General features: G+C 41.8%; 1 protein-coding gene across 5 annotated transcripts in view; it reads right to left on the bottom strand.

The window, feature by feature from the left end:
• Positions 1-15754, bottom strand: part of svild (supervillin d) — a 116377-nt gene that overhangs the window by 83694 nt on the left and 16929 nt on the right. The window contains exon 1 of one of the 5 annotated variants that reach the window (XM_014158665.3): positions 14938-15122. The exons of the other annotated variants lie outside the window; for them this stretch is intronic. The gene's annotated coding sequence lies outside the window, so the exon portion shown is untranslated. Of the gene's footprint in view, positions 1-14937; positions 15123-15754 lie in introns of those variants that run through there. 5 annotated transcript variants of the gene reach the window in all.

Here is a 15754-nt window from a genome sequence, read left to right as displayed (position 1 = left end):
AATCAGAGAATCAGAAAAAGAGTGGGAAAACAGCCGTCCAACAGAAATTCTCAATCTACAGTTTCTCAACATTCAGTTAACTGGAGGCAAATATCCTCGCTTAATCTGGACTTGAAAGGCATCCAACGCTACAAATCATTCCATGTTTACTACGGCAAGCACTGCACAGGCTTACCAAAACAGCAAAAGCCACTTGGCTTAAGAGACGTTCCACAATTACGGACGCAAATAAACTCACACCAGTAAAAATCCACACAACCAAGTGAACCATCGGCATGCCCAGAACACTATACACAAAGCACAAAAACACCCCAGGAGCTGGAGAGAAAGTAATGGGTATGTGGAGGTATGTTTATAGAAGTGGGGGCAGGGACTGGGGGTTAACGTGACGCTCTGGGATCCCTACAGTAAAGGGGCAAGGGGTAATTTAGCACATCTGGGATTGCACATTCAATGGCGCTTAGTCGGGGGGGGGGGGGTAATAGAGAGAGGGGGAGAGTAGAGAGGCAAGGACTCTACAGGAGAGAAGAAAGAGGGGGGAAGAAAGTGTGGGGGTAGGGTTGTGCAAGAGGGGAAGGGGAGTCAGAAGAAAGTAGATCGGATGACAGAGAAGAAGAGAAAGGGAGAGGGGTTGCAGAAGGGAGAAGGTAGTGGATGGAAGGGGGAGAACAGAAGAGGTGGGTGTCAGACTATAGAATATTGGAAAATCGATAGTTATATATTGGGATATTATTTTTGACAATATACCGCATTGACAATATAATTTTTGCTCTAGTTTGCTGTACCCGCACCAAAACTCCAGTATTTTTCCTTCATAGCTAATTCTCCATCTTTTTAAATAAGGAGCTCATTTGTTCTCAGAACTTTTATTTCCAAGACTGATCAAAACTTGTTTTTTCATGGCCCTCTTGTCCCTCTGCAGCAGAGATACTGTAATGTTGAGCAACATATTTGGAACATCGAATCGCAATACATATATAGAATAATGAGTATCATGAGAATCGCAATACATATCGTATCGTCACCTAGGTATCGTGATAATATCATACCGCGAGGTCCCTGGCAATTCCCTGCACTACTAGAGTAAATTAGCTCAGTCTTGGGGGGACCATTTCTGTAATGGTGACAGGGGTTCATAAATCTCCCAATGTACACCAACCATCTGCAGAGCCAAATAGTGGACGAAGAAATTAGGCCCCCCCCCTTCATTCAAAAATAAGGCTGGGAAATATTACACAACAAATGTGTGTGTGAGCAAGCATGTGTGTGTCTAACTTGACCTCATCCACCTCCACCTATCAAACTGTTGTTGGAACAATGAGGACCACAATAGCGCCACTGGAACAGCTTGAAGACATCAGCCGAACAAACCCATACTGTGAAAATCTGCTGGATGAAAACTATTAGCTGACCTTGTGTAGGATTTGCTGCCAGGCTCTAGCTACGGAGAGACATTCACTACAACCAGCCATTCAGTGACCTATAGTGCCTTCAGAAAAGTATTCATAACCCTTGACTTATTCCACATATTGTTGTGTTACAGCCTGGATTCAAAATGGATGATGATATAGATTTTCTTTCTCACCCATCTACACACAATACCCCATAATGAAAAAGTGAAAACATGTTCTTTTCACATGACAGCAGGCCTGGAGTTTGGAGAAAGGCACGTGAAAGACTCCAAGCATAAGGCAAAAATATTATGTGGTCTGATGATATAAAAATATGTTACTCTTTGGTCTAAATGCAAAGCGCTATGTCTGGAAAAAACCAGGCACAGCTCATCACCCATCTAAACACCCTCCCTACTGTGAAGCATGGTGGGGCAGCATCATGCTATGATGATGCTTTTCAGCAGCAGGGACAAGGAGACTGGTATTGATAGAGGGAACAATGAATGGAGCCAAATCCTTGACGAGAACCTGCTTCAGAGTGCAAACGACCTTAGACTGGGGTGAAGATTTAGGTTCCAACAGGACAAGGACCCCAAGTATACTGCCAAAGCAACGCTGGAATGGTTTCAGAACAAGAAAGTCCTTGAGTGGCCCAGCCAAATCTAAGACTTGAATCCCATTGAAAATCTGTGGAAAGACTTGCTGTTCACTGCCGCTCCCCATCTAACATAACAGAGCTTGAGAAAATCTGCAAGGAAGAAGTGGGAGAAAATTCCTAAATCCAGATGTGCAAAGCTGATCCACACATACCCAAGACGACTCAAAGCTGTAATCGCTGCCAAAGATGCTTCAACAAAGTATTGACTCTGGTGTGAATACTCATTTAATTTACATATTTCTATATTTAACATGTTTAACAAATTTGCTAAAAATTCTAAAAATATGTTCTCCCTGTCATTATGAGGTATTGTGTGTAGACGGGTGGGAAAGATATGCATACATTTTGATTTCATGCTGTAACAAAATGTGAAATTAGTCAAGGGGTATGAATACTTTATGAAGGCGCTGTAGCATAATAAATGCGAAATCAATTTGAAGCAGTGCACCTTCCACTCCTTGCTCAATGTTTCATTCTAGCCTGTGATGATGTAAGGACAAGCGGAATCCCTGGGGTTATTTGGCTTTATGAGTTTACAAACTTGCTCCAACTTTTGATGGAATATTCGGGAAACAAAATTGGATTTTCTTGATCATAAAGAAAACTCTACTTCAACGGTCACCAACCGGTCGATTGAGAAACCAAAATACAAACTCTGCCTACCTGGCGGACCGGGAGATTTGCGGCTAAATCGAGTGCGCTTACTGTGCATAGCTCCAATCACCGTGCCACTAGCTTCCACGACCCCGGCCACAGCAAAGTTTGGTTACTAGCCTACGTGAGATTGTATAACCATGACCAGAGAGAGACTGTCAGAGAATACAGCAAATATCTGCGGTGTTGATGAGTGAGTTTTTATTCAGGACTGTCAACGCTGTTTTTATTCAACACTATTGCAAAACATAAAAACACGCTTCTCCCTACTTCCACTGGCGCTGCAGCTGCAATTAATGAGTAGCCAAGTGTATTGATAGCCCTGTGTTTGTATTACTATCATTAGCAGCTCGTCATGTCTGTTTTAATATCAAGGAATATTTCACTTTATCTGGTCAAAGAAACAATGTGAATTTGTGCATGAGGCAGATGTGGATGAGGTACAACTCGAATTCAAAGTTTACAGTTGTCTTGAAAGCACCATGAATATCAGATGCAAGTCCCATCAGTCTAGTAAAATAAAATATTATTTCAATTTATGCACAACTGTGCCTCGCGAGCACTACACCAACTTATCTATTTTGTTATCAAAGCTCAAGTTTTGAAATATACTATTGCCTGAGAATAATAATATTGGCAGCCCAGGCCAGGCATATAGCCAATATGCTGTGATAAATGTATTAGTCCTACTGCACAAACCTCATTCCTAGAGAACTGTTTTTATTAGGTTAATGTTACATTTTTTTAGTCATGATTTATTGTTTATTAAATCGGAGCGGTAGATCTCCGCTTGCTTTTTGACTGCGAAAGGGATCTTGACTCAGAAAAGGTAGGTGACCACTGCTCTTCTCGGTGCTGGGCCAGTTAGAGGACTGTATTATGGAGTTTCCTTTAAGCTCAGCTTTGTTTGAGCACCAGATAAAAATCAAGAGTTACTTCGACCCAAGTTAGCCTGCTAATTCATCTCGCTTCATACCTCACTACCCTGGGATTCTCCCTGACCTGAGTTGAGTAGATAGTCTCCGGGCATCGAAAACTAATGCGGCCATTGGTTTCTAACTCACCCAATATCAATCCCAAACATAGGCTTATAAATCTCCTAATGAAGGCAACATTTCCCTTGAGGTTTCAATGTTGATTTCGGGCCTCTGAATACACTGACGTAATTCACAAAGTCATCCCAGAGTCCACTCTGTATTACTCTCTCACTACCTATAAAAGGAGTTTTGAATAACACACTAAAGCTTGATCATGCAGATCGAAAACAAAGAGCCTGCTTTGTTTGGAAGCCGACTTCGTTATTTCAACCGAACAAGGAGAAGAAAATCAAAGTCGTGAGTCATACTGAAGATATTATCACCCCTATTAGGGAACAGTGAACTCACCCAAAGACATGTAAAACATTTTTTAATTTTTTTTTATTACCCTTTACCTTATGGTATTTGAAAAAATAAGTTGCACCATGGCTGGAGAGCATGTGGGAACATGCAAAGCTAAAGGCACAGAGAAGCTCTCTCAATAAGCCAGTGTCTGAGAGACACTAGTAATGTCCCTGTAAAATAACAGATGTTAGGCTGATTAAAGAAGAAAAACTCACAATAGAACAGACCTCATCTATTTCAATGAAGTAATGGCTGTTCAAACCACATATCTTTGTTTTGTGGTTTTGTTGAGTGACAACAGTCAATGTGTCCGAAGAGATAAAACCCCAAAACATGGCATTTCTATGTATTGCAAAAGAAGATAGTATTACTGTATTACTATTTATTTTTATTCTAAACAATACCAGTCAATCACTCTATCATTTAGGCTTGTCCAGATTGGATGTGTAAATATGGCTCTACCATGCCATGTAAACAAAGTCCACATCCAGTGTTTGACAGCATGAGTGAGCTCTGACATGTCCTTGCCGCAGGGGAGAGGTTGTGGGCCTTGAGAGGAACCTCTGTCTCAACAATGTCCAAGTATGTCACTTCCTGACTGTGAATCATATCCTCTTTCATAAAAGCACAATTAAATGGCAGCATTATATTCACCATAAGCTAGGCAACTCTCCAAAACCCTCGGTCTTGGGGGTGTTGGGTAAAGAGGGGGCACTGGTTTTTAATGGGTTCAAATGGCAGATTTCCCCTCACATACAAACTTCAATCCATGATCATGATGTTTTCTTTTTTTCTTTCCCGAGTTACAGACCACTAGCATGCAGCCTTGCCCATCACATGCAAATCTCAGCAGTTATAAGAGTCCACCTTTTTGACCTTGTGGGAGATCTGTCGACATGCCCTTGAGCAGGGCGTTGATCCTGGTTGCTTCTGTGCGTCGCTCTGGATGGGAGTCTGTTAGATGACTAATGTGATGTAGTTGTTGAGTTGCTTCACTGCAACTATATTGTACATTTTAAACATTCAATAAAACATTTTTTTTTAAAGAGTCCATCCACTTATGGAGCCCGTATGCCACATGAGGGTAGATACTACTCCAGCCCAGTGGATTAAAGAACCTTGACTCTGAGGGAAGAGACTTTCCCCATGATCTTTTACGATGACATCCCATCCTAACATTTATCTACGGTCGCCTTATCTTCTTGACCTGTAACAAATCCAACAGGTCGGATGATTCACATAGGGAAACAACATGGAGTTGAGAACTCAATAGCCTGTGCTCTAAATAGGCTTTAAAATCAGCCATTGAAAATACAGTTCAAATCAAATGTTATTGGTCACATACACATGGTTAGCAGATGTTAACGCGAGTGTAGCGAAATGCTTGTGCTTCTAGTTCCAACAGTGCAGTAATATCTAACAAGTAATCTAACAATTCCCCAACAACTACCTAATACACACAAATCTAAAGGGGTGAATGAGAATATGTACATATAAGTATATGGATGAGCGATGGCCAAGCGGCATAGGCAAGGTGCAGTAGATGGTATAAAACACAGTATATATACACGTGATATGAGTAATGTAAGATATGTAAACATTACTAAAGTGGCATTATTTAAAGTGGCATTGTTTAAAGTGACTAGTGATCCATTTATTAAAGTGTCCAGTGATTGGGTCTCAGTGTAGGCAGCAGCCTCACTGAGTTAGTGATGGCTATTTAACAGTCCGATGGCCTTGAGATGGAAGCTGTTTTTCAATCTCTTGGTCCCAGCTTTGATGCACCTGTACTGACCTCACCTTCTGGATGGTAGCGGTGTGAACAGGCAGTGGCTCGGCTAGCTGTTGTCATTGATGATCTTTTTGGCCTTCCTGTGACAACAGGGGCTGTAGGTGTCATGGAGAGCAGGTAGTTTGCCCCCGGTGATGCGTTGTGCAGACCGCACCACCCTCTGGAGAGCCTTGCGGTTGAGGGGGGGGCGCAGTCTTTGTTAGCGATCAGCGACGGTGGCACTGTATTATCCTCAAAGCGAGCAAAGAAGGTGTTTAGTTTGTCTGGAAGCGTGACGTCGGTATTCGTGACGTTTTTGTTTTTGTAGGCCGTGATTTCCTGTAGACCCTGCCACATACGTCTCATGTATGAGCCGTTGAATTGCGACTCCACCTTGTCCCTATACCGGCATTTCACTTGTTTTATTGCCTTGCGGAGCGAATAACTACACTGTTTATATACAGCCATATCTCCAAACCTCTTTCAGCCATATCTCCAAACCTCTTTCTAGGTGGTTCACGCTTTCAGTTTTACGTGAATGCCAACCTTCCATCCACGGTTTCTGGTTAGGGTAGGTTTTAATGGTCACAGTGGGTACGACGTCTCCAATGCACTAATTTATAAAACGCACTCACCGAGTCAGTGTATAGGTCAATATTGTCCTCTGAGGCTGATCTGAACATATTCCAGTCCGCGTGATCAAAACTTGAACGTACATGAGGTTCAAATAAAGTGCTGTCAATCAGTGGTGTAAAGTACTTAAGTAAAAATACTTGAAAGTACTACTTAAGTAGTTTTTTTATATATCTGTACTTTACTATTTATATTTGACAACTTTTACTTTACTACATTCCTTAAAAAATATATATATTTTAAAGTACTTTTTACTCCATACTTTTTCCCTGACACCCAAAAGTACTCGATACATTTTGAATGCTTAGCAGGACAGGAAAATGGTCTAATTCCCACACTTATCAATAGAACATCCCTGGTCATCCCAACTGCCTCTGATCTGGCGGACTCACCAAACACATGCTTCGTCTGGAAATGATGTCTGAATGTTGGAGCATGCCCCTAACTATCCGTAAATAAATTAAAAAAACAAGAAAATGGTGCCGCCTGGTTTGCTTATTATAAGGAATTTTAAATGAATTATACTTTTGATACTTAAGTACATTTTAGCAATAACATTTACTTTTGATACTTAAGTACATTTAAAGCCAAATACTTTTAGACTTTTACTCAAGTAGGATTTTACTGGGTGACTCACTTTTACTTGAGTCATTTTATATTAAGGTATCTTTACTTTTACTCAAGTATGACAATTGGGTACTTTTTCCACCACTGCTGTCAATGCACCCTTCCCTGGTTTGAAAGTTTACAAAGCAGATACAGAATTCATAGTTCACCGTGTACATTAATAGGTGCAGGTGACAGTGGGACTGTCGACATGAGTGTGTGTGTGAGGGGGTGGGGGAAAAAGGGACAGGATCAGGCTACTTTAGTGACTGGTCTTCGAGGTTAAGGACCATAGCAGCGTGCAAAGGAGGGAGGGGGGGGGGGGGGTTGGTTGTGGCCAATGGTGCGGTTTTAGAGGCTCTCCTCTTTGCTGGAGACATTTGGTTGTTTTAAAGCTGGTTTCCTGCAATTCTACACATTTTGCCATGGGGCAGAGAGAATTTCCAGTTTTAAAGCAAATTTCCTGCAATTATACACATTTTGCTATGGCTTATGCCTTATTCTATCTCAGTGACTCAAACATTTTAACGAAATAGGGGCCTCATGCCATGACATTTTTGGAATTTCAGATTCTCCCACTTTTTTGGAGGGGGGCAGCTATGATTTATCAGCGGCGATGATTTAGCAACTATGCTCTTCATGATAATCACAGCTGATTTACGGATTACAACAGCTGAGTGTTGTAAGAAATTTCTCACCAGCTACTCATGCAACAGCACCATTTCATACAACAACAAGAACCGTAGAAGGGAGGGGGGTCACAACACGACAGGATCCCATTTCCTAGTCCACCTTTTGAACCTCATCTTCATTCGTCACAGCTCACTGGTGTCAATATCTAAACGTATGAAGAACGGGCCATCTTTGGAAAAACATACCACACATAGGACCTTGGAGTTTAGCTGCATTTATGAACAAGTTCATGTGTTCATTCTTTATAGTCTGGGACAAGGCCCAGGCATATAAGCTGCCTCAGGGGCCAAACCACTGACCTGTAGTCCATTAGTCTTCAGATTCTTTAGGAACTCGCATGTCCACACAAGAACATGGGGCAGGAATGCAGCCACCACCCTTGGATCAATTTGGGAGCAAGGGAAAAAACTGCTTTGGCTGTATGCATTTCTGACAGTATGCATGTGACAGTAACACTCTTGGAATTAGTTAAAAGGAATGTCAAAACTGGGGTATCTATTCAAAAAGGCACAATTCTGGTTGTACACAAGCTCTTGTCAGTTCATCTATCAAATGATTATCAGTTAGTTGCACTACCCCTTTAAAATATACCACAGAAACCACAGCTACTGCAAGACATCAGTCTCTAAATGACAGGAGTCGCAGCACCAATGTAATGAACACTGGCCCTAAATGCTGACTCACTGTAAGTGTCTGGTAATACCTTTTTAACAAGACACTCAATTACCATGTTAGGCTAATGACCAAGTGTAGTTCATAACACAAACACTCAATTGACAATTAATTGGTTTAAAGTGAAGCGATGCACTAACATGCACGTAAACACTTTTGTTTGAAACAGATGCAAAGCCCAATGCTTTGGAAAGTCTGGAATATCTGTTGAGTGAAAATGCTTTGCAGTTATAAAATTGAGGAAGAGCTTTGAAGCTCAATAGTTATGGCCTAATAGTGTCCAATCATGTCTTGAGCCATATTCATTCCATGTAATTTCAGCATGCCAAGCCATGACACCCACAATCATTTCAGTGGTTAAAAACAGATAAGATTGGCTTTCCCGAAACATTTTGTTGAAATGTAATTTGATCTAGGTGAGAACAACAGTAACAGCGGCATCTGGTACATTCAGACTAATTTATGGTAAATGATGTATGTGGCTTCAATGACACATTTCTCTAAACAGGGGAACACTGCATAGTATGACGAAGCAATACTCCAAACTGCATATTCCTACTACTTGTCAGAAAGAGAACTGATACTGTATACTGGTTGTTGAGGTGGGATTGGCATAGGGTGAGGGAAGTATGTGGGATTACCATGTTATTAGATTCCTAATGTCTTACTCATTGGTAGGAAGAAGTTTAGTCCAAATCGAATGTTGTATACTATATTTCTTGAATATTATCTGAATCCTATAAATTAGAAAGGTCAAATTGGGTGCAATCATATTTGGGGACCGTATTCAATTCAGTCTGGTATGAGAAGGGTAGCCCCTATCTGCAAAAGCTGGGTGTTTGCGGGAAGCTGAGTATCTTGGCTATTGATCTGTGACTTAAAATCTTTGGTGTGACTTACTACCACATTGGCATACAAATGTATAAGGGCAGGCAGAGCCGATGACCTCATTTCAAGATGGCTGCTACCTACATTAAGATTAGCGTTGTGAAGCACTAACAAAATAAACGGGGAAAATGTCGATACACACCAAAAGCCAGGCCTCCACAGATCATGAGGATGTCTTATTTGTCTGCCTGTGACCTACTGTTATTAATCACCAGCCCCGAGAGTTAAAATGTTGGGGGGGGGGGGGGGGGGGGGGTTTACATTAATCCTTACGTTGGTAGGAACACATCTAGCCTATTGCCATGTTATTTGATGATGTATGACTTAGTGGCAACATCGAATGTCCATCGACTTGGCCAAGGCCTTCGACTCTGTCAATCACCATATTCTTATCGGCAGACTCAACAGCCTTGGTTTCTCAAATGACTGCCTCGCCTGGTTCTATGGATAGAAAACACCCTAAATTTTCTAAAACTGTTTGAATGGTGTCTGTGAGTATAACAGAACTCAAATGGCAGGTCAAAACCTGAGAGATTCCTTTACAGGAAGTGGCCTGTCTGACCATTTCTTGAACTTCTTTTCCATCTCTATCTTTTACTAAGGAGCTCTGCTCTAACGTGACACTTCCTACGTCGTCCATAGGCGCTCAGAGCCCGGGAAAAAACAGAATGTCGTCATTCCAGCCCCAGGCTTAAACACATTATCGCCTTTCTCAAGTGGCCGATCAAGGGACACTGGGCTTAGGCGCGTGACCCGACCGCCCCCGCCTTTGGGATTTTTTCCTCTGTTTGCCGAAAAGGAGATTCCCTGTCGGAATATTATCGCTTTTCTACGATAAGTACGGTAATGGAATATTTAGAATTTTATTGTCACGAATTGCGCCATGCGCGCGACACTTCTTTACTATTTCGGATAGTGTCTGGAACGCACGAACAAAACGCCGCTATTTGGATATAACGATGGATTATTTTGGACCAAACCAACATTTGTTATTGAAGTAGCAGTCCTGGGTGTGCATTCTGACGAAGACAACAAAAGGTAATCAAACTTTTATAATAGTAAATATGATTATGGTGAGTGCTAAACTTGCCGGGTGTCTAAATAGCGAGCCCGTGATGCCTGGGCTATGTACTTAGAATATTGCAAAATGTGCTTTCACCAAAAAGCTATTTTAAAATCGGACATATCGAGTGCATAGAGGAGGTCTGTATCTATAATTCTTAAAATAATTGTTATGCTTTTTGTGAACGTTTATCGTGAGTAATTTAGTAAAATGTTAGCGAATTCCCCGGAAGTTTGCGGGGGGTATGCTAGTTCTGAATGTCACATGCTAATGTAAAAAGCTGGTTTTTGATATAAATATGAACTTGATTGAATAAAACATGCATGTATTGTATAACATAATGTCCTAGGGTTGTCATCTGATGAAGATCATCAAAGGTGAGTGCTGCATTTAGCTGTCTTCTGGGTTTTGGTGACATTATATGCTGGCTTGAAAAATGGGTGTCTGATTATTTCTGGCTTGGTACTCTGCTGACATAATCTAATGTTTTGCTTTCGTTGTAAAGCCTTTTTGAAATCGGACAGTGTGGTTAGATTAACGAGAGTCTTGTCTTTAAATAGCTGTAAAATAGTCATATGTTTGAGAAATTGAAGTAATAGGATTTTTAAGGTTTTGAAAATCGCGCCACAGGCTGCCAGTGGCTGTTACGTAGGTGGGACGAATTCGTCCCGCCTAGCCCAGAGAGGTTAAACCTCCAAATGAGCTTCAATACCATACAACACTCCTACCGTGGCCTCCAACTGCTCTTAAACGCTAGTAAAACTAAATGCATGCTTTTCAACCGTTTGCTGCCCGCACCCGCCCAACTAGCATCACTACTCTGACCTAGAATATGTGGACAACTACAAATACCTAGGTGTCTGGCTAGACTGTAAACTCTCCGTCCAGACTCATATTAAACATCTCCAATACAAAATTAAATCTAGACTCGGCTTCCTATTTCGCAACAAAGCCTCCTTCACTCACGCCGCCAAACATACCCTCGTAAAACTGACTATCCTCGACTTCAGCGATGTCATTTACAAAATAGCCTCCAAAACTCTACTCAGCAAATTGGATGCAGTCTATCACAGTGCCATCCATTTTGTCACCAAAGCCCCATATAACACCCACCACTGCGACCTGTATGCTCTCGTCGGCTGGCCCTCGCTACATATTCGTCGCCAGACCCACTGGTTCCAGGTCATCTATAAGTCTTTGCTAGGTAAAGCTCCACCTTATCTCAGCTCACTGGTCACGATAACAACACCCACCCATAGCACGCGCTCCAGCAGGTATAGCTCACTGGTCATCCCCAAAGCCAACATCTCCTTTGGCCGCCTTTCCTTCCAGTTTTCTGCTGCCAATGACTGGAACGAATTGCAAAAATCACTGAAGTTAGAGACTTATATTTCTATCTAACTTTAAACATCAGCTATCTGAGCAGGTAACTGATCTCTGCAGCTGTACATAGCCCATCTGTAAATAGCCCATTCAATCTACCTACCTCATCCCCATATTGTTTTTATTAACTTTTTTCTGCTCTTTTGCACACCAGTATCTCTACTTGCACATCATCATCTGCTCATTTATCACTCCAGTGTTAATCTGCTAAATTGTAATTGCTTCGCTACTATGGCCTGAGTGGGACAAAACAACGTCTAGAACCTGTAATGCAAACTATTGCTACCTGGATCAGAGACGAGATGCACCGAGCACGCTACATTACATCGTAAACAGATTTCATAGCTTTAATTTCATCGCTTTAGCATAAAAGATGGCTTCTTATGGGGGAGAAAAAGTTAAAAACTAAGAATAACGAACAGGAAGCTAAAAAGGCAGCAGCTATGAATAAGTATACCGACATCGAACCATTGAATAAAAATACTGGTCGGACTCGGATGAGGGGAACGATTTGGACAATGAGTGTTGTGCCTCGGCCGACGAAGATTGCCTTCTAGAAGGATTGGAACCACTTTTTAGATCTGTAAGTCAATTACTTTCATGAATTTACTATATGTATTTAGTTTTTTACAAGTTGTCTGCTTTTTGTGCTTTGGATTTAGTTTACATAGGCCTATGCAACAAGTAATTTCAATGTTATATAATTCCAAAGGAGTTATTGTCTTTGTTTCATATTAGTTCACTGTTTGCTGTTCTCAGTTTCATCCTTGTAACTTTGGAGAGGCCACTAAACTCTCATGGACATTGTTTACTACATTGTGTTACTGTTTCAACTAGGAGTGAGTCACTGTACAGACAAAGTTTAGACTTGGTGTTTTTACTTTACAGTAATGTCGTTTTGTAAATTTAGTCAACTGTAATTCCGCGTGTCTTACAACAATATATCCCTTTAGAGGATGCAGAGGATTTGGATGATGACATTTGGGAGCCACCCCTCCCCAGCATGCGCCCCCGCCGGTCAAGGTCTTCACCCCCCCCACTGCTATGTCAATCATCCCATCTGATGGTTCTACATCCACTCTTCATAGACCTCTTGAAAAAGAAAATAGGACAAATGGTGCCACAAGCCCCTAACAAAATCTGTTTCCTCAAGACCAAGGTAAAGGTCATGACAAAGACAGCGGAGAGGGGGACCATACATTGGATCAGGACTAACAAGCTGCTTTTTATGAAATGGGAGGACACTAGGGAAGTAACCATGCAGCATATGGCATTCAACAACCATGTCTCAAGGAGGGTGAAAAAGGAAGAATGTCCCCATTCCTGTGAAGGACTACAATGGCAGCACGGGGGGTGTCGACCTGGTAGTAGCCTCCACAAGACCAGGAAGTGGTAGAATACTTTTTTTAACCACTTTGTAGACAATGCTACAGTAAATGTTTTCATTCTCCACAAGCAGATGGCCAAAGCAAAAAGGTTGGCCTTCCGAGAGCAGCTGGTTTTGGAAATGGTTGAATTGGGGGCTCAAAGCAAACTCACAACCATTACAATTCCCCCCACTCAAGGTGAGTGCCACTATCCAACACACATGCCAAAAGGAACAACTGGAAGCACTGCACAAAACACAGGTGGGGGGGGGGGGGGGGGTTAAATGCCAGATCTTCTGTCCGAAATGCCAGTTTGCTTCAAAGACTATCACGACATGCACAAGCTACAGTGAAAGTGAAATCTAATCATCTACAACTGGGATGTAAAACGAACACCATCGGTAAATAGTTCCCGTTTATTTCTATTTTTGCACCTTTTTAGTGAAGGACGTGTGTAAACAAGTTTGTGTATGACAAGAAATGTTTATATATCTTTATGTTTATCTGTTGCTTTAATATTGTTTTTTGTAAACAGTTCATTTGTATGTGGGACCAATACATTGGATATGCCTTGGCTAAACGTTCAGGCACTTTGAAGAGGTTGAGAAAACACTTGGATATCCCCCTGTATGTCCCCCGACACCACCACAAGAAATGTAGTTTTATAGTTAACAATAACTTTTAGGCACATACACTGTGCAAAAATTACCACATTCGGAAACTTTGGAGAGGTTGAAAGGACACTTGAATGTACCCTGGATACTCCATAACACCAATGTTTGAGTGAGGCTGATAAAAGTTGTGTCTTTATACTGAACAAATCGCATTTAGGGATTGAAAATATGTAATAGCACTGGAATGATCTAATTTTCAGACATATGCCACTTTGGATAGGTTTAGGGACACTTGGAAACGTCCCTTAACCACACCTGACAACTTACTAAAACATCTGCCCATTTCTAGTTGTTAGGTCTATCAATTCCATTTTTCTGATATCGTTCGCATGTTGTGGAAGCCATCTGATGCGTTTCCAGGTCTGGGCATCAATAATTCACTTATATTTTGTCAAAGAAAGATGACTTTCAAAATAAATAAAAAATTGTATTTTGTGTGTGCTTGGTCTTGTGTATTCTGAACTATGTAACTTCTATCTATCTTCTGATTATTATTTCCTCAATCTCCCAGATGTCTTCTTTCCAAATATACCAAGTTTTGGCATGTTAGAGTCATGTAATTACACATGAATAGCAGTTAGTTTTGGGTATGAAAAAAAAAAAGAGAAAATAAAAAGGAGGTTAACTTAATTTCAGAGTTCAAATATTTCAACAAAATAATGTTTCAGGAATGTTAATTGTTACCAACTACAGAAACGATTTCAGAACAATCGGAGATGGTGGGTATCGAAAATGTCTTTCTTGTGCCTTTTGAAGTGGAACGACCCCATAGAGACATTCAAGCATCAGCTTCCTTCCCTTTGCACCCTGGGAAGAGCCAGTTAAACAAATTGCCAGCTCCTGACATTCACATTCTTCCTGAGGGAGGAGGGTGGAAACTTTTGTCCACAGTGAGAAAACCAGGTGCCAGTGTTCAGCTTCTGAAGACAGCAAGCAAACAGGCAAGGCCAGTAGTCTCCGTTATAAAAGTCTAACCCGTGGCAAGTCAAAGCGATTTGCCATCAAGTGCAAGCACCCACGGAGAGGAGAATAAAATGAGTGCGAGATATAGGGTATGCCACTGAGATATTACAGTATCTTATGAAAAATACAGCCTTACCTTTTCCTGTAGGCTACACTATGCCTCTAGTTGAAAATAATGTTTTTAAGAAAAAGGTGTCAAGCTAAGACCGGCAGACGCACATCTCCGGACAGCAGCAAAAGTGTGTGAGTTTCCTGTCCCGTTTCTAGCAGTGTGCGATTCCAGACGGGTCATGTGACCAGGCAGCGAGAGGAGACGAAGCTCAGTATGGGTCATCAGCCCGTAATCCAATAACGCTATCTGACATCTACATGTGCTAAGCAGCAGCTTAGGCCAAAACTATTTAACCAACCACAGGCGAAAAACGCCATAGGGGCGGGGCCATGGTGCCATGCATTTCTACCCCATACCGTAATAGACCGCATACTGGAAAACCAATGTGTTTCCCATTACAAAGCCATAGAGGCTGATCGTATGGCAGTTTAAGGGCCCAGAGTGCCATCATCGGCAAAACGAGGGCTTAATTACAATTGCAGAGACTTTTAACACTAGCATCCACTCCTCCAAGACGTTATTCTGCTAATAAAGAGCTTTAAAGGGAACGCTGACAGCTTGGGCGGGTTTTGCATGGCAGGCCCCTTTATTGATGTGACTCATCCCTTCCTTGTGCTTTAGTTGGTGGGAATAGAGAGGGGAAGGGGGTTTGGGGAAGGGGGGGGGGGCAGATTTTCTGTTTTGTGGGGCATGAGTCACCAGGGTGCCAAGAGGCCCTTGTCTGGTGATACCGGGGTGAGTAGGTTGAAAGGGGAGCGCAGGATGGGGTAAAAACAAGGTCTGGAGCAAATCCGTCAAACACAGACACAGACACACTACTCCCCAGCCAGATCCCTTTAAC

The sequence above is a fragment of the Salmo salar genome, chromosome 19, assembly GCF_965601325.2.
Source record: "Salmo salar chromosome 19, fSalSal1, whole genome shotgun sequence".
NCBI classification, from domain to species: Eukaryota; Metazoa; Chordata; class Actinopteri; order Salmoniformes; family Salmonidae; genus Salmo; species Salmo salar.
This window is presented reverse-complemented; position numbering and strand designations above follow the sequence as displayed.